Raw genomic sequence first — 20,380 nt, forward strand, 5'->3', positions numbered from 1 at the left:
AGCTCAAATAAGTAGTCACAAGAACCTTTTTTGGCAGGCTTCGGCAAATCAAATATATGCTATCTATACGTAATGTAAAATAATTATACGTGGAGAAAAGAGGCAGAGGGCCCAGAAGCTCTTGGCAGCTGTGCTGTCTGGTTAGAAAAGGAAGCAAGTTACAGAGTTTGGACATTCAGTTCTGAGACGTTACTCCTGAGTCAACAGGATTTTAATTATGTATGTGGCCTAGAAGAGACATTTACGCAAGAGGAACATATTGTTGTCAAATGTGTTTGTGATTTGCTCATGGTTCAGAATTGGAAAGAATCCGAAAGAAATTTCTGAAGGTACATAACTGAACTGAAGGAACATAGAATAATAATACCTTTCCTAGTGGCAGGGAAATAACTGATATCCCTGACTCCCCATTCCCACTCCCTTGTCCAACACATTTCCTTTTCTTTTGTAGTTATTTTTGTAGCACTATATCTTTGGGTGTGTATATACATATATATTATTTGTGCATGCGTTTCCATACCACATTCATATACCTCAAACCACACTTCTTGGGCAGAGATAAAAGGTGTTAAGTACAACTTCATCTTTAAACACCATTTTCTCCTGTCAGAGCATTGAGATCGCTTAAAGTTGTTTATAACTTGTGTATATTTCAGAGTAGTTTTGGAAACTGTTATTTGAAAATAATTGTTTATATCTTTGAATATAAAAGAAATAGATTTACCTAAAAAAAAGTTCTGCACTGAACTGAGATGCTACATGAGGCATAGAAAGCCTATTCTGAATTACAGTGAACAACTTCTCGCTTATGGCTGGATTAGAGGGGAATTAAGGAGTCCATGGAAGGCAAATAATTTAGCTTTTCTAAGAGTAAGTTTTTCTTTCTATGACTCCATCCATTAATTCATTCACTGATTGATTGATTCATTCAATATTCATTAAGCACCTACAAAGTGCTATTACTTAGGCCTTAGCAATACACTTATGATCATCTTTACTTTGTTTTAACTTTTCTCTGTTTAATTTGCCTTCTCCACACCCACCCAGGCATGCTGTGTTTTGTAATGACATTTTCTGCTTTTAATAGCTAACAATTATTGAGCATTATATTTGCTGACTTTCTGTCACTGCAATAAAACTCAACTTATGTGAAAGAATGGGTTTATTTTGGCTCATGGTCACTTGGACTGGTTGCTTTGGGCCTATGGTGGCAATGGAGGTGAGAGCACTTGGTAGAGGAAGACTGTTCACCTCATGACAGCCAGGAAGCAAAGAGAGAGAGGAAGGTATGAGGGTCCCATTATCTTCTTCAAGGGAACACCCCCAGTGACCTAACTTCCTTTCATTAGGCTCCACCTCCTAAAGATTCCATCACCTCCTGAGAGTGCCACAGATTGGTCATGAAACCTTTGGCTTATGGGACTTTGGGCGACATTTAAGATCCAAACCATAAGAAGTATTTAACAGACATTGTCCAAGGGCTTTTAATATGTTGTCTTATTTAATTTTCACAGCAAGTAACCTAATGAGTAAGTCTTATTAGCCACCTCATTTAAATAGGAAGGAGCCAAGTACAGGCAGGACAGGTATGTTGCCCAAGGTCACATACCTACTGAGTGAACCCAGATTGTTTAACTCAGTCTTTGTTCTTAATCTCATGCTGTATTGTCTCCCAGGATGATTGATTCTGTTTTTTTAAATTTTTATTTAAATGATTTGTTTAGGTGTAAATTTGTAAGGCTGCCTCTATTCCTCATTAAATTGCCATATTTACCTTCTGTTTTCATCTCTTTCACCTCCTTGAATTTCATCTATAATTGTTTTTAAAGAAAGCAATAAAAAGGACGAATGATCTCGCTGATAAGCGGATGAGGACATATAATGGGGGGTGGGACGGGCTAGCATTAGGTTTAGGGTTAGGTTTAGAGTTAGGCTAAGGAGAGCGGTAAGAATGAAGGAAAGAAGGACTGTGTAGAGGGAAAAGAGGGGTGGGAGGGGTAGGAGGGGTGGGGGGGAAAAAAAAAAGAAAGCAATAAACTACTCAAATCTCCAATTACTTTAGATTTTGCAATACTTTCTTAATGCCATCTTGATTCTCTCTTAAGACATTACAATATGACCAAATCAATGTGGCAAATTTTAAAGGAGAACATAAAATAAATTATTTTAGAATATAAAGGGACTTTTTCATTTAACATCCATATAGAGAAAAATAATCCCTGGTGCTCTGAGTATCTAAAAATACAACAAACCCTGTGAGGTTCTTTGGTAAAGGGAAGAAAAGTGCACAATGTACCTAAATGTGTACAGTATTGGTTTTCTTGAGCTTAGTCAGAGACTACAAAACAGAGTTTTCAGCAAACCTAGAAAGGACATCTATGATTTTATAAGGATGAGAACTCGAATCATGTTTCTTTAATGCCAGTTATACCTTCCAAAAAAACATCCTTTTAAAATGAGCCAGATCTAACAAACCAACATATCATCTTGGAGCAATTAAAGGTTTTGGGGTTTCCCCCTAGGGAATCTTATTTCCAGTTGACATATTCTGATGGTTCCCCAAGGATAACCATTTGTAGATGTTATGTACCTTTTAATGCAGGGTTTTCAAAATGCAAACAATCACTTTGTTAGAACCTGGGGGCTCATGGTTGACTCTACTCTGTGTACCACGGAGTTAGCATTTAAAGTAACTGGGAACACTTAAAAGCTGGGTTTTCCCTGTCCTTTTTCTGAGTCTATCACTTGCTATATAGCTGTGTTGGCTTGAGCAATTTACGTAAACTCTTAGTGCCTTGGTTTTGGCATCTGTAAGATGAGAATATCAACAGAATGTATCTCATAAATTTGTTGTGAAATAAGGGACTGGGGTTGTGACTCAGTGGTAGAGTGCTTGCCTAGCATGTGTTAGGCACTGGATTCGATTCTCAGTACCACATAGAAATAAATAAAATAAAGGTTTGTCCACAACTAAAAACAAAATTTAAAAAATGTTGTAAAATAAGATAATCTATGCAAAGCACATGGCAGAATTCTTGACCTGTAAGAAACACTGAGTAAATGTTAGGTCTCATCTGTCCGGACAGTGGTGAAATTGAAGGTGGCTTTTGTTGAACTCAATTCTTCATAGAATTTGCTATTCATATTGTAATGCATAACTTCATGGTTTAAGAGACTTCTGGGGTTTTGGTAGTTTTTTTGTTTGTTTTTTCTTTTTTTTTTTGGTTTTTGGTAGTTTTAGTTATTCAAAGCACAAAAGATTTTGTCTCTCTGTGGACATAAGAGAAAATATTTTATGTTCTATAATAATTTATTTTAGACTGAACTTTACAAACATGTTTTATTGATTTGTTTCTTTGAGAGACAAGAGCACAAGCAGGCAGATTTTGACGTCTAGCCTGTACAGCCAGGAGACAGGCAGAAAACAGACACTGTGGAGTCTCAAAGAGTGTGGAGAGTAAGGAGTATGGACTGCAGCCTGGGAGAAGTTAAATGGATTCAACTCTGTGATTCCCAAACTCTGTTTGCAAAACTGCTAACTGTAATTATAGGCATGACCTACAAACAATACTTCCCTACTCAAAAGAGGTTGGAAAGTCCTGGTCTGAACATAGTTAAATAGCTTTCTTGATTATAGAACCAATCACTAGTCAGCCTTAGTCCAAATTCCAACCTGCCTCTTACTACCTGTGTGATTATAGGCAGATTGTTTAATTTCAGAAAAAAACAATAGTGATAATACCCCTGTTGGTTTATTATGTGTTAAATCAGTTAAAGTTCAGTGTCTAGTTTATAGTAAATATTATGTGTTAGCTTTTTATGAATGCAGTGGAGGGAATAAAGGCATTGATCCCACATATGGATATTAGACCATAAACTTGAAACTTTGAGGATTGCCTGTTTATGGGGGCAAAAACAGCCATGTCTTGGGCACATTGTGAGAAATGTAATAAACATGAGAGATAAGAAAATTGAAGGCATAGTGCAGTGTGAAGAGCACAGATAGATGTACAATAAACGGTAGGTAATATTATTCCCCAAATCTCCACGAATTTTATTTACTAACATACATCAGTACTGGGCTGATGGTACTATGAGACATGCACATGTATCTAAAATCTGTAGAGTACAATCTGTGTATTACTACATGGGGTATCTGGGATTGCCCTCTTCCAGTTACTAGGAAACAGTTAGGAAGAGTTGAAATGAACCTTGGTCAGGGGCCTCTGTGTTCAGATGGGGTTGGATGTGAGGTGAAATTAGGCCTTGGCAGTCAGGGATGGAGAAAGGCTAGTGGCACTTTGATCACAGGGCAGAGGCGCGTCCTGCTAATCCCAAACTGTCAACTGTGATGATAAACATACTTTCAAACGTTTCACTAGTCAAATAAATTTGGAATATCCTGGATTAAACATGGTTAAATGATTTTTTTTTATTGTAGAACCCCTCAGATTCTTTGACATGCTAATGTGATACTTAAGTAAGCATTGTGAAACTTTGGGAAAAGAATTTTTTTTGCAGAATTTCCCAAATGAATCTTTTTCTTTTGTTCTCATAAAACATTTTATGAAACTAGAATGCCTTAGAATACACTTAGAGAAGAACAGACCAAGGGCAATAGTGCATCCTTCATGTCCATTTCGGTTCTTTGTTCTCCCAAAAGACTGCTAATGACCTGATTTATCCTTTAGACTTTCTTATCATCAGCAGGATTTAGTCTTGACTTGTTTTTAGTGATGAGGTAGCACATTTAAAGGTGTAATACGTTGAACTAAATGAAACTGCTGATATTTGACTATTTTTGCCCTACCAAAAAAAGAATTTCATATGGTTCTAATTAATATGTAGGACAAATCCATTGGAGTCGAGCTGGTTAAGGTACTCCTGCATGATAATACCTGAAGGAGGGCAATTAATGTGTGGAGACTGGATTCTCCTCATTTGTACCTTCATCAATCAAATATTTATGGAAAGCTTATACACTTCAGACATTGTTTACAGCAATTTATCTGAAAAATTATTATCTCCTTCCCCTCACTTTAGCAATCTTTTTTTTGAAATATTTGAAGGAAGATAAGCCAAAAGATGACATCTGGATTTTTCTTTCAGATCCTGGTTGCCACCAGATTTGCTGCTTCTGGATTTTCCAGATGCCTGAGTCAACAGTTTCTACTGACTCTGAGACTCCCAGGGTTCCTCCCAGGAAGCCAAGGCTGAGTTTAGACACTGGCTGGAGCCTTTCTGGAAGTGAGTTTTCCCTGATGGCTTCAGTGAAGGAGAAGGTCTGCCCTTGTTTCATATTGGGTAAGGTGTACAGAGAAGGCTGACTCTTGAATGGGACCACCAGTCAAAGCAAGGCATTATTTAATATCCATTCACTCATTTGTTTTCCTTCCTTCAACATGTTGTGGTGAAGCCCAGCTCATCGTGCCAGGTTGGGAATGCATCAGTGAGCAGGGTCTATGCCATTTGTCCTATGCTGCTTGGAGTCTGGCAAGGGAACTTACCATCAAGTGTGGTGGATAAGTTGGGAAGTGATATGAAGAAAGTCGCGTGGGCACAGGGACAGAGGGCATATGGAGAGTTGTGTGTGTTTGAAATTCTCTGCTGTGAGTGGGATTGGTGTTTGTACAGTGATTTCACCCTACTTGCTACTAGGTAAGGATGGGTTCAGTAAGGAGATTCTTGAAAGGTCACTGTTATTGGATAAGTCTGTCTGTTTTGCTGTCCAGGAAATTCATATTGTCCTATTTGGGGTTTTAAAATATGTATCCCTCAATGAAGTTTGTGAACTCTGCAGGTAACGCCAAGAGAAAGTACTGGCAGGGTCCCATTTTAATTCAGTTCAATAGACAAAAATCAAAATAAATCAAATGTGAAGGCAGCATATGTGGTCTATGACTGTCTTTGGCTTCTGGGTTCTGAGCAGCCCGTCACTGTAGAGAAAAGGCTTCTGAACTAGGAAATCGGCATTCATACTACAGATGGTTCTTCATCGTCACAGATGTGATCACCAAAGTTTCTTCAAATATTCACCCCTTTTGGGTAATAAATATCTGTTCTTATCTTCAAAAGTTAGATTGACACATCGGTTTTAAGAAACCACCAGTGCCCAGGGCCTGATTCTGTATTTGTCCTCATGCTGCACATGATCATCTTATAAAATTTGAAAGTGCGCTCGCTCTAAAACACAGATCTTTACTCTTAATTTCATAGTCTATGCCATTATCACAATCTTCATTAAAACAAATGAGGGTTGGGCTGGGGATGTGACTCAGTGGTAGAGGATTTGCCTACCTTGCTCAAGGCCCTGGGTTCAATCCCCAGCACCACAAAAAGAAAAAAGAAGAAGAAAAAAAAAAAAAAATCAGGGTGGTATGGGGGAAGCCTAAGGAAAGCAGATAGCTTAGTTTTTAAGTTTGAAAAGTTGTGACAAAAGTTATAAAAAGAAGAAAGGGGAGACATGACAATCTTATTTAAAAACTTAATATTCACCAGATATAACGTAACAAAAATAAACATAACTAACTTAAGTCAAAGATAGAGTCCTTTTATTAGTATTTATTCAGTTCCTTGAATCATTTTAAATAGCTACCCATATTTCTGCACTATAATGGTTTATTTTGTTTAATACAACTGTGAGATCATTTAGAGAACCAGGCAGAACAGTGTTTCTCAAACTCCAGGTCATGACCTGTCAGTGGGCAGGGAAATTAAAATGAAAATGAGTCATAGTCATGATCGATAGCTTAAACAAAGGAAGCACAAAATAGATTAGAAAATATAAAAATTTATCACACACTTGGTAAAGATAGGTTTCGTTTCCTGAAATTTTGTTTCAGGTTTATATTCACACACATATGCACATGTACGCATTTATATACACTTACATATGTATGTTAATAAAAACATATAAAACATACATGTGATTTACTTAGTGTGGAATGCAGACAAAAACTTAGAGAAATCCTAAAATGATGAATATTCTAAATAAAAGTCAAAAACAAATGACCATATTACACAATAAATATGATTTTAATGCTATGTATCTTTATTATAACAATGTCTTCAGCTTGAACAGATTTATAGTTCTAATAAACAAAAGAGGCATTCAGGCAACATATATTCCTATATGTGTATATGGACATGTATCGAGGCACATATCTATAAATGGAATTTTTAAAACCTTTAAGATATGATTAAAAATAAAACTTCCCAATTTCAGAAATAGCATTTATGAATGCTTGTAAAATTATGGTGCAAGTACACTGATATTTTAAGCATTCACTAATTCATATACTCTAAACTAAAGGCTAGCATGAGAGAAATTGCAGATAGCTGTTTTTCTAAAGGTTATCACTTATTGACATGCAGCCCTCTCCTCAGCCTGCAATGATAGCAGCTGGAATCCAGAAAGAAATCCTCAAACTGTTAACACTTGAGGAGAGACAACCCTATCCCTCATCTTAATAACTTCTTCCTCCATCTCTCTCTCTCTCTGATCTGAGCCAGTGTTGCTGAACATTACAATACTGCTTTGCCCATTCTTCACCATGGACCATATAGGCTTCCCGGAAACTCTCAGGGCTAAAAACATTCCAGACATTCCTTAACACAACGTTCCTCAAAAGGTTGGTTTCTTCGGCTCCTGCAAGAACACTGCCCACATGGTTCACAGAGACCGCTGCTCTAGCCTTCCCTTAGCAGACAGCACGGCCGCCTTTCCCCTCCTCTGAAAGGCTTGCTGTGCTCGGCCAGGACTCCATCAAACTCTCCTTTAGAGGGGTAGCCGAGGACACTGGGATCCTCAGTAAAGAAGAATCCCATCAGTGAGGCTGAATTTCCAGCAGCACAGTGAAGCTACACATAGGTTGTATATCTTGGTATGATGTGTGTTTTCTTTGGAAACAGGTATTTAAATGAAGTTTCCTTTAGCAAAATCTTGCTCCCTAAATCCAAAAGTCTCAAAATTACATTTAATGAATTCAAGAAATAGAAATCCTACACTGGAACTCTTATTAGTTGCCTTTCTTACACACAAAAATATTACAGGACACATCATTTCCCTCTTTTTCCCTGTTAATATTTCCCATTTTGCCTCTTTCCTCCCTCTTTCCTTCTCTCCTCACTTCGCTTCACATACCCTTTGTTTGAAATTCTCTCATCCTCTTTTTAGGCCAGCCAGAATGGATATCAAACATTCCAGAGTTGAAGGTTTTCAAAAAAAAAAAGAAGAAAAACATCCATGAAACTTCTTTCACAAGTGACTAGATGTCTTCACACTCTTTCAGCCTAATAAAATACTCACTGCCAATCTCAGTCATTTGAATTGCCTAAAATTCTTACCCCTTCTTCCTAACTTAGCTCTTCAAACTGACTCCCACATTTCTTGATAAATCCAACATCTCTCTCAGCAATGCCAAACCCTAGTGCAAGGTCTCACACACAATTCTCACTCCATGAAATATGAGTTTGGGGTCAACAGTTAGAAACTGTAATAACACACCTTGATCTGGGCATTAGTCATTAGGCTCTATACTTTCTCAGTGACCCATGAGACACTGAGCAAATTACAGGTGCTCTGTATTCAGTATGTGACTAACTGTGGATGAAATGTAACTCAGAGTCCAGGGATGCACCACAAAATGAGGGGATGATTCAGAAGCTTTGAGATCAGTTCACACTCTTGATGTGTAGTATGAGAGCTAGAGGGAAGCTCTCAGCTTCAGGAATAAGCATTGGCTTCCTCGCCTCTACTTCCATGGGGCTCGCTGAAGGTGTTCCTGAAATGAGAGTAAAATAGAGGTGGTTTTTCTTCTGGCATGAGCAACACACTTACATTTTCAGAGCGTTTGTTACCTATTTTTCTGGATCCATTTAACCAGATGGCCTCTGCTTTGGAATCCACAGCAGAATTTTCAGATGACCATTCTGAAACAGAGACAATCACCTAGACAAGCCCTGTGAGATGTTGTCACCTAAAAATACCCCTCATGGATTACTGGGAGCGAGAAATAAAGCAGAGATAGCAAGTTCACACTGACTTTTAAAAGAGTCACTATAGAGTGTTTACAAGGATCCCACAGATGACTAAAATTAGTTTATTCTGCACAGCATTATCTGCTGCTGACTCAAGATGGTGATACAAGCAGTGTTAAGCTGTGAGCTCACTAGGAAGCTCATTTCCTAAAATTACTTTCTGGCAAGGAAAGACCCCTAGTTCACATCAGCGGATGGAAGATGGGGTATAAATAGCAACTTGTTATGCCATCACTCAGAACTTGTGTCCTGCTTGTCTCCAGTTCTGTTTCTTGCAGATGTAAGAGCTTCATGACTGGTCTGCTGTCCAGTGCTCAAGAGTAGGGTGTGTGTGGTGGGGGCGGGGGAATGGGAGAAAGCCATTCTTCCCCTGCCCACTTAAGTCAGACTTTAATTACTATTCAATAGAAATTCTTGCAACTACAAAATAAAACCCAAATAAGTGACCCTCCCCCATAATTCAAAAATTACCTGCAATAAAAGAGAAGCAATGAACCTAAGTTTTGACTTGTCAATATTTTTTTCTCTAACATCTACAGAAGCACTTAGCCAATTTGTATCCAGTGACTCCTCAGGCATGTTGAATGGGATTCAGGTAAGATGATGCCAAAGATGCGTGTAGAGTCAGAACATTCTCCATTTCCTGGGAGAGTCATCCACATACAGCAGGAGGCTGAATGATTTTTATATCTTCTTGTCTTTTCATAATTCAAATGCATTTCAGGGTGTGATTTTGTTCTAAAGATACTTTTCTTTGAATATGTACCCTATGATTACAATTAAGAATAACATCAAAATGAAGTTCTACCTTTAAGGAGCAGACCCAACTGAGGAACATTACCTTAAGAAACACACTGAAGTCAACTCAGTTCCTGAGGAATTTTCCTGAAAGCTCCATGCACCAACTTCTATTTATGTCTTTGTTTTTAATTTTTTTCCATACATGTGTATAGGGTAATAATGTCTGTCTTATTCTACCGTCCTTCCCATTCCCACCACCCCAGTCCTCCCCTCACTCCTCTCCACATAATCCAAAGTTCCTCATTCTTCCCTACCCATCCCCTGCTATGGATCAGCATTGACTTATCAGAGAAAATATTCTGCCTTTAGTTTTTTGGGACTGGCTTATTTCACTTAGCATGATATTCTCTGGTTCTATCCATTTACCTGCAAATGCCATAATTTCATCCTTCTTTAAGACTGAGTAATATTCCATTGTGTATATGTACCACATTTTCTTTATCCATTCAGAGGAAGTCATTCTTTTGGTTGTGTGATGCAGTAATTAGAAAACAGGTTAAGTGACCTGGTGAGAATCATCCAGCAACTCACTCACACTTAAAACTGAATGTTTAGACTTATAATCCTCAAAGATGTTTAAACATAGTGATTTTCTCATATAAGGTTGAGAACATGTCCTATCAGCTAACCTAAGGGACAATAATCAACTTATTAGAAATACTTATAGGTAGGTGTAGGCAAAGAAGAATTTGTAGATATCTATGCTATTGGAGTGGTTTCTGTTAAGAAAAAAAAAGGCTTCCTTTATATTTAATGGAAGATTTATGAGAATGAAGTTGCATCTTCATAATAATTAAAGTTGTTCTTTTGGTTGCTTCCTTCACATAGTCAATTCAATAATAGTTTAAAAAGTCAGGTAAGTGAACTATTTAACTTCATTGGCTAATCAATCCAGTGAAAATTGACTCCAGTTTTTCTATATCCACCCGTAGTCTACCATATTCTCTCTTGCGGCTGGTTTTGTCTTCCTTTTTATACCTACTACAGATTTTTCTCTAACATTCATTTCAGGACACACACATATTCTTTAGTGTGTGCCAGACTCCTTTTGGTTCTGAATAATTCTATTTCTCCATAGGTGGCCGCCGATAACATCCCCCCATCTGTTTCATCCATTTTCTGGCTTATTAAGTACTGAGATGATTTCTTCAGTGACAGAAGAAATTATGCATCACTGATTTTCTATTTTTGGAGCCCTGGAAATTTTCTTGTTGGGACATTGAGTACTTCATTTCTAATTAAACTTTCCTTCTTACTCATATTTGGCTTTGCTTTATCAATAAATTACACAACCAATAATTGGGAACAGGATTCCAGTGTGTGCCGCAAACATGCTTCCCAGTGACACATGGGGAAGGAAGGGCACAGGGAGATCTGGAATTGGAATTGTGACGAAGGCAAGATGACTCTCAGGCCCAAGGATGGAATGGGAAGTTTTAACTTTTAAGCAATCGCTGGACTCTGACTCAGGTTGGTAGTAGTTCTGTTCTATAGCCAGATGAAAGTTCAGTAGAAACAATCCCATTTTATCAGATATTTCCTTTAAAATAGACTTTGTATCGAGTACTTTTAGAAAAAGCCATTGGACCTATTGGGCGGTATAAACAGGGTTAAGTTAAACGCTCCAGAAGCAAAGTATTTTTCATGATCTAGTTGTTATGTCTTCACCTCCAGCAAATTTTCCTGATTGCCCCAGGTAGGAGCTATGTTTCCATCTTTTCAACTCCCACAGCATTCTGAGATAATCCATACAAGGCACTTAGAACAGAGTCTTGTGTACTGAAAGCATTCTGTAAGTGCCCATTATTATTGACCCTGCCTTGTGCCTCCGTTATTTCTGCACAATTTATCTCCCTCCCTGGACAGTAAGCTACTGGAGAGCCTGACACATCATTTTGACTCTAGTAGCGACTTGCACTTCCTGGGCACTTGGAAAACATGTATTGAGAGAATAATCAATAGATTGTCAATCCTTCTCAACTATGGTAACCTCATGCCTGACAGTCAGTAGGCAATAAGTGTGAGGATAATGAATGTCAAATCAATGGAAATAAACCAAAAAGTTCATTGTTAAGTCCGGAAAGGCCACTGAAGTTCAGCTTTTGTGTTCATAGGGTTAACTTTCCTAATATTTTAGTGCCAAGACATTAACAGTAGCAACTACATTACTCCTGAACCCAGTTCCTATAAATAATCTGCTTGTTATTCAAATAACTGTTCAACAAACTTCACTGATACTTCCTAATGAGAAGTAAAATACTTGTGGCTAATTCTTTTTGGATATTTGCTTGAGCCAGGCTCTGTTCTAAGAACTTCATGTATGCTCACTTATTTAATTCTTGCTGCAGTCTCTCCTAAAGGTGAGGCCCTAAGATACAATGAGGTCGATTCCCTTTCTCCGGGTCAAGCTCTTGACAAACAGCATCTTGTAAACAGCTAGGCTGGAGTTGCAGAGGATTTATGGTTTGATGTCACGTTTCTCCATGTTTCATTCAAAAGACTGAAATGAAAGCAAAGGCCAGAATCAGTACAGTCAAGATGCTGCTGTGCAGAGGCTTCAGTGGCCCTCTCCAATATACTTGAGCTCTCAACTGCCTTTTCTTGCAGGTGCCCAAGACAGAGGGGGATAAAGGGCTAGAGAAACTGCTGCTTTCTTTGTGAGCCCAGAAAATATTTGCCTACAGACTCAGACTCACTTACTTTTGTAAATGTCTACTCTGCTCCATCAGTAAGCACAGCCCTACCTCATCCTCTTTAATTGTCCATCTCTTACTCTGATCTCTCCTGGCTATTCCCTTAGCTCTGAATTTTCTGCTTTCTGAACCTCCTTCAACTGCCTGAAACCTTTGGGATTTTTGAGAAGCAAATTAGATGGCACTTCTTGCTAGAAGTCATCCCTGACCGTCCTGGACAAGTGTCAGTCAGGAGCTATACAGCTCCCTGCTCATCCCATGGCTCCTATGCTTCTATGTTGTAATTATTGGTTTAATTATCTCTCCTAGACTGCAGACTCATCAAGGGTGGGGACTCTGTTTTAGTCTCTGGTGTCCTAAGGATAAGGTGAACACAGATAAGGTGCCTTATAACTGTTCACTGAATAAATAAATGATTGAATAAATAAAGCTGTTCCTTCACATGTCCATTCCACTCTAAAAATATTATATAAACCAACACAAGGACTGTGTATCTCCGCTTTTAGATATTCACAATTTGGCAGGAGTGACAGCCAGGAATAATAGGTTAGAGATGTTATTTGTCTGTCCCTATGTAGCAGAGAGAAAATGTCCCACTGCTCTCCAAACCAAGAACATAGGAATAAAAAATCTTTGATGAGGGAGAAAAAAAGTAAGCCTGAAAAAAAAAAAAAATGTGGCCGAAAAACTGTTTCAACAGCATTTTGTTTTTCTCCTCTGTGGGCTTGTTGTGTAAATTATGTGTAAGGCGAATATGCGATAGAGAGACGCAGTGGTAATTACTTGTTCTCAAATGTTTGGTTAGCCACGCCTTTTAATCCCTCATACAGTAGTTCAGCACAGAATTAAATTCTGCCCTTTAGGCAGGATTAGCATTTGGAGTTTCTTGTTTCTATCATTTAAATGTTTTTATCCCAATATTTGTACTTTTCCATTTAGAATAAATGCACAGTGTGTGGAGGAAATATAAATAGCATGGAATTTTTATGATTCAACTCATCATCCTTATTGGTTTGTGGTCGATTTTTATGGATACCAATTTTTTTTAATTACTCATCCATAACTAGTTACTGGAACACAGAAAAAAATCACTAGTCCAGTCCATTCTCTAATGAATCTAGTATCTTCTCTTTGCCAAAATTGAATTCTTTAATTTTATAATGGAAAAATAACTTCGTTCAGTCTTTACTCCTAAAATTCAGGTACTTAATGAAACATTGTTATATGAAATAATCAGGGAGAGAGGTTTTTCTCTATTGCCATGTGTGGGAATGGGAAAAAAAATTGTTGCTCTGATTAACTGGGGAATCTATGAGCGGCTTACATGAATAAATTAATTAGAATTCTAAAATAATACATTACTAATTTATTAATTCATACATTAATGTTCTCTGTGTGCCTTGGATGTACAGCAACTGCTTTATTGGAGATGTAAGAAGAACTAAGACTTGGTCTCTGTCCTCAAGGAGCTTACAATGAGATGGAGACAGTTGTATAAACAATTGCAAGGAAACCATTCTTTCCATGGAAACCTATACAAAGGCGAAGCAAAGCTCTTGGAGAAGGAAGTGAGCAGGCTGGGTGGGGATGGTCAGGAATATGGATTCACAGAGGAGAGAGCATCTGAGTTGAGCCTGCTGGAGGGTCAAGAATTTGCTAGGCAGCAGAACCAGTAACTGAGGAATGCAGAAAGGCTTTCTAGACCCAGGAGTGATACAGACCGGATGGTATCTTTGGGACTTTATTATATGAAACAAATGATCCACCTCACACACAACTCACAGAGACTTATTAGTGTGAGTCAATCCCATTGTGAGCCCTCCCACAATCCCTTGCCTGGGAAGACTTTAAGCACAGCAGGGACCTGTTCCAATTGATCTGTAATGGCAGGGAGACCATTGATGGGGAAGCTGCCTCAGTGTTCTTGCAAATCAAGATAAGTACAGATCTGGAGCAGCAGTGGTGAGAATCAGGATGTGAGAGGTGGTGAAGAGAAGAGGCAATGAGACCTAGTGATCAGGCAGGTCACAGGGTGCCCTTGTGCTGGAAGCCACAGATCTAGACCACCTCAGGTTTCCAGTTAATGGTCATGACCCCCGCTTCACCCCAATAGAACTCAGGTTGAGCTTTGCACTCAATTGAACTTGCAGGTAGAAAAGTGAAAATTAGCCCAGTATTAGACTATTTTGATGACATTAGGAAGAATATTTTCAAAATAGATTGTCCTCAGTGGGGAAGGATATTTGTCTGTGTTAATTTTCAAATTATTGTATGTAACCCTAGAGAGGTCATTGTAGCACTTCCAACAGGGAAGGAACAGAGACTCATTCATGGTTCTCCATCAGCTTTCCCCCTTTTTCTTTCAAAGAAGTTCATAAATATTTTCTTTATGCTTTACATTTTTATGGTGGAGCCAGCAAGGATATAGGGTAGAAACGGATTATCATAGTCAATATAAATTTGTGATGTCAGATCTATTTTTCTGGTAGGCTTCATCTTCTATTTGGTTGCATATTGTGAAGTTTTTCTGTGCTCATATTCATATCTGTTTTCATAGTTCTGTAAAAATCCAGGAGGGGAAACTGCTCCAGTCACATTGATCTGCTGTCCTGCATTCTAGGGATGAGGTTCTTTATTTGTGCCTTGGCACAGATGGTTTCCTATCTTTCTTATTTTCCTTCTCAGAAATTCATAAACATTCTGACTTCAGATTCTGCCTCAAAATGAAATTTCTCTGAGAAATGTAGTCTCTATTCCAATTACTTCTTTTTATCTTGACATCATTTGTGAACTGTATTAAATTTGCATAGATGTTTCTGCTTAAGTCTTATTAAACATTTTCATGTAATTACTTAGGCATTTTCAGTAGTATCTAATGGTGGTATGTGTGTTCAGTAGAGGATAACCTTAACTAATGGACAGACAGTGGCAATACATTTCCATCTGTCTGCCCTAATTTCATATTTGCATTTAATATTTTAGACCTTTTCTCTGGAACCCAAATAAATGTGCCATCAAGATGTCATACTTATTTCTGACTTCTCAGTTCTTCGAAAAATTATTTAAAATATTTTATATATGCAGAAAAGTACAGAATATAACAAACCAGAATTTTCAAAAATACCATGTCATATACGTTTCAGATACTTACTTTTTGTTAAAAGGAAATGAAATATGACAGATATAGTTGACACCCTTTTGTGAACTTCTCTCACACTATTTCCTTCCTTTTCTTCATAGATGCAACCAAAAACCTGAGATTAGGGCATTTATTGTCCATCTTCTTCCTAGTCTTTTACTAAATATGTATCTTTCACAATCAATATTATTTATTAATGTTTGTGTGTTAAGATTGTGCCTAGATGATATCTTCACACATTTGGATTTTATTTTCTTCAAACTGAGCACCTATATATCTTAATAAGCAGATGTAACACATTTATATTCATTGTGATTGTTGATATGTTTAGGATTATTTCTAGTACCTTACTTGGAATTTTTTAATTTACTAAAAATTTTCAATGCTTTATTTCTCTTCTTTTGTCATTTTATAGGTAACAATTCCTTTGTTTCCTTTGGTTTTCACACTGGTTTGAAAAATAAACATTCTATTTATCTACTTATCTTACTACCACTTTAAATACAAAGATAATAGTTGTACATTATTTTTAAAGATTTCCAATCTATATCTACTTTCTCCATCTTAATATGTCGATATCCATCCATTTTCCCCCTATGCCAATACAAATATATTTTCCCCTTCTTTTATAAAAAAAGTGGCTATATGGACTGGGGTTATGGCTCAGTGGTAGAGCACTTACCTAGCATGTGTGAGGCACTGGGTTCAATCTTCAACACCACATAAGAATAAATAAATAATATAAAGGTTTTTTTAAAAAGTGGATATACTATATGTACTCTTCTATAGTTTACCTTTCTGTTATATCACTTGAACATCTTTCTATGTCAGTAATGTAGTTCTATTTCTTTTATTTTAATGAACACATAGCAATTGGTGATTAGTGACATTCACTGAGTCCTTACTTACTATGCACTAAAGGCTTTGTCTCATCTGAAGTTCACAACCAATAAGTGTGCGAAGAAATCCTGTTCTAGAGATAAGAAAGCTGAGGCTTTGAGAGGTATAGTAGGTAGAATAACAGCCAACATAAATGTCTACATCCAAATCCCTGGAAACTGTGAATATGTTTGTAGATGTGATTAAGACTAATGACCTTGAGATGGGGAGAGTATTGTAGACCATTAGTGTGGAACCAATCTAATTACCTGAGTCCCTAAAAATAGAACCTTTCCCACTGGTTTAGAGGACAATATGCCAGCAGAAACAGAGTTAAAGAGATGGTAGCATGATAAGGACTCAACACCCTGTTGCTGTTTTAAGATATAGGGGCTTACATGCAGGGGCCAGTGAGAAGAGTTTAGGAGCTGAGAGAGGCCCTCAGCTGATAGCCATCAAGGAAAAAGAGACCTCAGTTCTACAAATACATGGAACTGAGTTCTGCCAACAACTGAATGAGCAATGAAAGAGATTCTCTCTGACTTTACAAGAAGAAACATGACTCTGCCAACGCACAGATTTTAGTCTGTACTGGACTTTTAAGCTACTGAACTACAAGATAATAAATTTATGCTCTAAAGTTGTGGTAGTTTGTGTGCAGCAATAGAAAATGAATGCAGATGACCACAATTAGTAAGTTTAAGTGAATGAGATCTCAGTATGATTTTAAGGCATGTTTATGGCTAAATCATAATTTATGTAACCAATTCATATTAATGGTCATTTAAGTTATTTTCAATTTATAGTATTTTAGACATGGGAATAGATTTTCTCATATATCTTTATATATTTCAATCAGAATTTTGGTAGGAAAATTCCTAAAAATGAAATTATTGGGTTAAAGGATATATACATTAAACATTTTTAAAAATAAATATTGTCACATCACCTTGCAAAATGTTCCATGCAGCTCATAGACAAGAACCAAAATCAGTAGGAAAAGAATTACCAAAATCTACAGGATATGGCTGGATGTGTCTCGGGATGTGGTTCATTGATGACCATTTTAGCAAAGCATAGATCTGAAATGGCCACGTAACAAAAAATGACTTTCTTCTTCAATTTAGCTAGAAAGTCTGCCCACCTCTGTTCCAGAAAAATCCCTCTGGCTGTCTTCTCTCTGTGTATTGTTCTAAATTCGTTTCTTTGTACTTTTACTTTTGGCTCATGCTCTTTGACCCTTGAAGTATTGAAGACTAACAAAAATAAATAGCCTTTTGAGTAAATATCCCTTTTGTTACATATCCATTCAAAGGTCTATATTACTTCAGCGGAGGCTAGAGTTTCACATGTGCACAATTAGATACTAATACAATTAGCATTCCATTAATTTTAAATGACAGCTTTTCCAGCTGGGCTCTAGATTCCAAATGTTAGAGAAATCACATATTAATGAAAATTAACACAGCAGCCAACTCAAGTACAAGGACCCAGTGACTAGCTGGTGTTTCATGTGAGTCAAGGAAAGAGGATGGCCAGTTCCTTCATCAGCACAAACCTCTTCATGTTAACTGACCCCAGACTTTGAAAGACAGGGAGTCTTCCTCACTGAAAACATCTTTTACTTTCCTTGGGTATATTAACTTCATTCTTTTATTTGGAAAGTGATCTTGCTATTTTTTTTGTTAAATGGTGAGAAAATTGGCATTTAGAACTTGCTAGGTGGTCTCAGGGTAGATGCTCTCAATTTTATTGTTAACATCCAAAATGCTATAATAGGGAACCAGTAAAAGATAAGCCTTCTCTGAGCAGGTTTATTAGGGCACTGACCTTGGCCATGTTGGTGTCACAGTTTCTTCACAGCCTGCTTTGGCTTTGGCATCCACAATGAACACAAGCTGCTCATTTTCCTCTATATTCTCCATGGCTGATTCAATGGTCAGAGGAAACTGTTTGGCACAGTGGGTCCTGAGGGTGCTCTTCAGAACGTGTCTGGTCTGCCTTGGGAGCTGTAGTGTCCTGGACTAGCTGAAGGTGGGTGAGATGTGACCTTTTTTGTTTGTGACTGGGGATGCCATTCAGCATGGCCTTCTTGACTTTCAAAGCCTTTGCTTTGGTTTCAGCTGTGAGAGGGACAGGTGTGTAAGCTGGGAAGTGATTTCTTTCACTCCTGACTTGCACCAATGCTGGAGCTTGTAGATTTTATAGGGTTCTTTCTTTCTTTCTTTCTTTCTTTCTTTCTTTCTTTCTTTCTTTCTTTCTTTCTTTCTTTCTTTCTTTCTCTCTCCCCCTCTCTCCCTCTCTCTCTCTCTCTCTCTCTCTCTCTCTCTCTCTCTCTCTCTCTTCCTTCCTTTCTTTCTTTTTTTCCATGCTCTTCCTTTGCCCCAGGACTTCCTTTACTACTGCCTCTGGGATTTTGGTTTTCTCCTTAGGCAGCGATTTTTAATCACTGGGGTTGGGTTGTGGAACCCTTTGCATGTTATACTTGCTTTTTGCCCTGTGTTCAACTGCTTGATCCTGGGACATTATAATAAACATCCGCTTTACTGTGAAATGGAAAGATGCCTAATTCATGATATTTGTTATCTATTTTTACTTCATTTTACCTAAGAAATCAGAATGTAAATTTTGAACTCTGATCATTTCAGGGCAATTATAGTGAACAATAACACCTGTTTATTCAACGTTACTAATTTTTTTTAAGAAATTCACTTAAGTCCTCAGAGCTATTCTGTGAGGTAGGTGCTATTGTTACCCCCATTCCACTGATGAAATTGATTTCCATTGATGAAATTGAGATTTCATGAAGTTGTATAACCTGCCTAAGGCTGTACAGGAGTGGAATGATACAGCTGGATTCAAACATGGGCTTTTTTGGACCAGGCTGTGTTCCTAACCACTATACTGCAGTGTTCTTTGGCATTTCAAATTATTGGTAAGCAATACTTCCAGGAATATCTTTAATCAGAAAAATTAAACACAGAGCTAGTTAGTTGTGGTGAAGTAGGAAGAACACTGGGATGGGAGATAGGAGTGAGTCTTGGCTGTATTTTCAACAAGCTGAACAAGTCTGCAAGGAAGTCATTTCACCAGCCCAGCCAGGGGTTTTTTCATTTGTGAGAGTGCCAGTTTTCTAGCATCCTTAACAAAACTCAATTTCCTCTTCTTTAATTTTTCCTATACAAAGATAGATTAAATATGCCACTCCCATATCATCTGTGACAGTTAAAGCTGGTATCAGATGAGTCAGTTGGCATTGGGGCACTTGTCCTGAAAAAAAGAAAGAAAAGGCAATGATTAAATGCCACCCTCTGGCAGAAAGCAAACTAAGCAGAATGACTCAAGTCCAAAGCCTTAGAAAATCTTGGTGGAAGCAGGGTGGATCTATTCCTCTGTCTTCAGTTTTCTCTGTGTATATCACCATTGACCATAGAAATGTGGATGAACATATGACTCATCATTCATCATCTCAAATGTGTTAAAGCCATCGTGGAGAAATAATGCTACCAAACTTTGTCCAGCTAGAAGCAAGACCAGCCACAGAGAAGACTTGCTAACATTTCCAAGTGTATATCTTTATCAGGCAGCTTTTTCTATCCTATGTGTTACTAGTTAAATGATGTCCACTCCACCCCAGAATTCATATGTTGAAGTTCTAACCCCCAGAACCTCAGAATGTGACCTTGTTTGGACAGAAGGTCTTTAAAGAGGTTACTGAGGTAGAATGAAGTGCTGTAAGTGGCCCCTAATCAAATATGACTAGTGTCCTTATAAGAAAAGGAGATTAGGACACAGATGATGCATAGACTGGGGACAATCATGGAGGAGA

At 37.7% G+C, this 20,380-nt stretch overlaps 1 long non-coding RNA gene across 1 annotated transcript in view; it reads left to right on the plus strand.

The window, feature by feature from the left end:
• LOC124958479 (uncharacterized) overlaps positions 1–6,186 on the plus strand; it is a 49,248-nt gene extending 43,062 nt beyond the window's left edge. Inside the window, exons 2-3 of the long non-coding RNA XR_007103893.1 lie at positions 5,110–5,304; positions 5,417–6,186. This is a non-coding gene — a long non-coding RNA (uncharacterized LOC124958479). The remainder of the gene's footprint in view (positions 1–5,109; positions 5,305–5,416) is intronic.
• The last annotated feature ends 14,194 nt before the right edge of the window (positions 6,187–20,380 follow it).

Source organism: Sciurus carolinensis, chromosome 1 (assembly GCF_902686445.1).
Source record: "Sciurus carolinensis chromosome 1, mSciCar1.2, whole genome shotgun sequence".
Classification (NCBI taxonomy): Eukaryota; Metazoa; Chordata; class Mammalia; order Rodentia; family Sciuridae; genus Sciurus; species Sciurus carolinensis.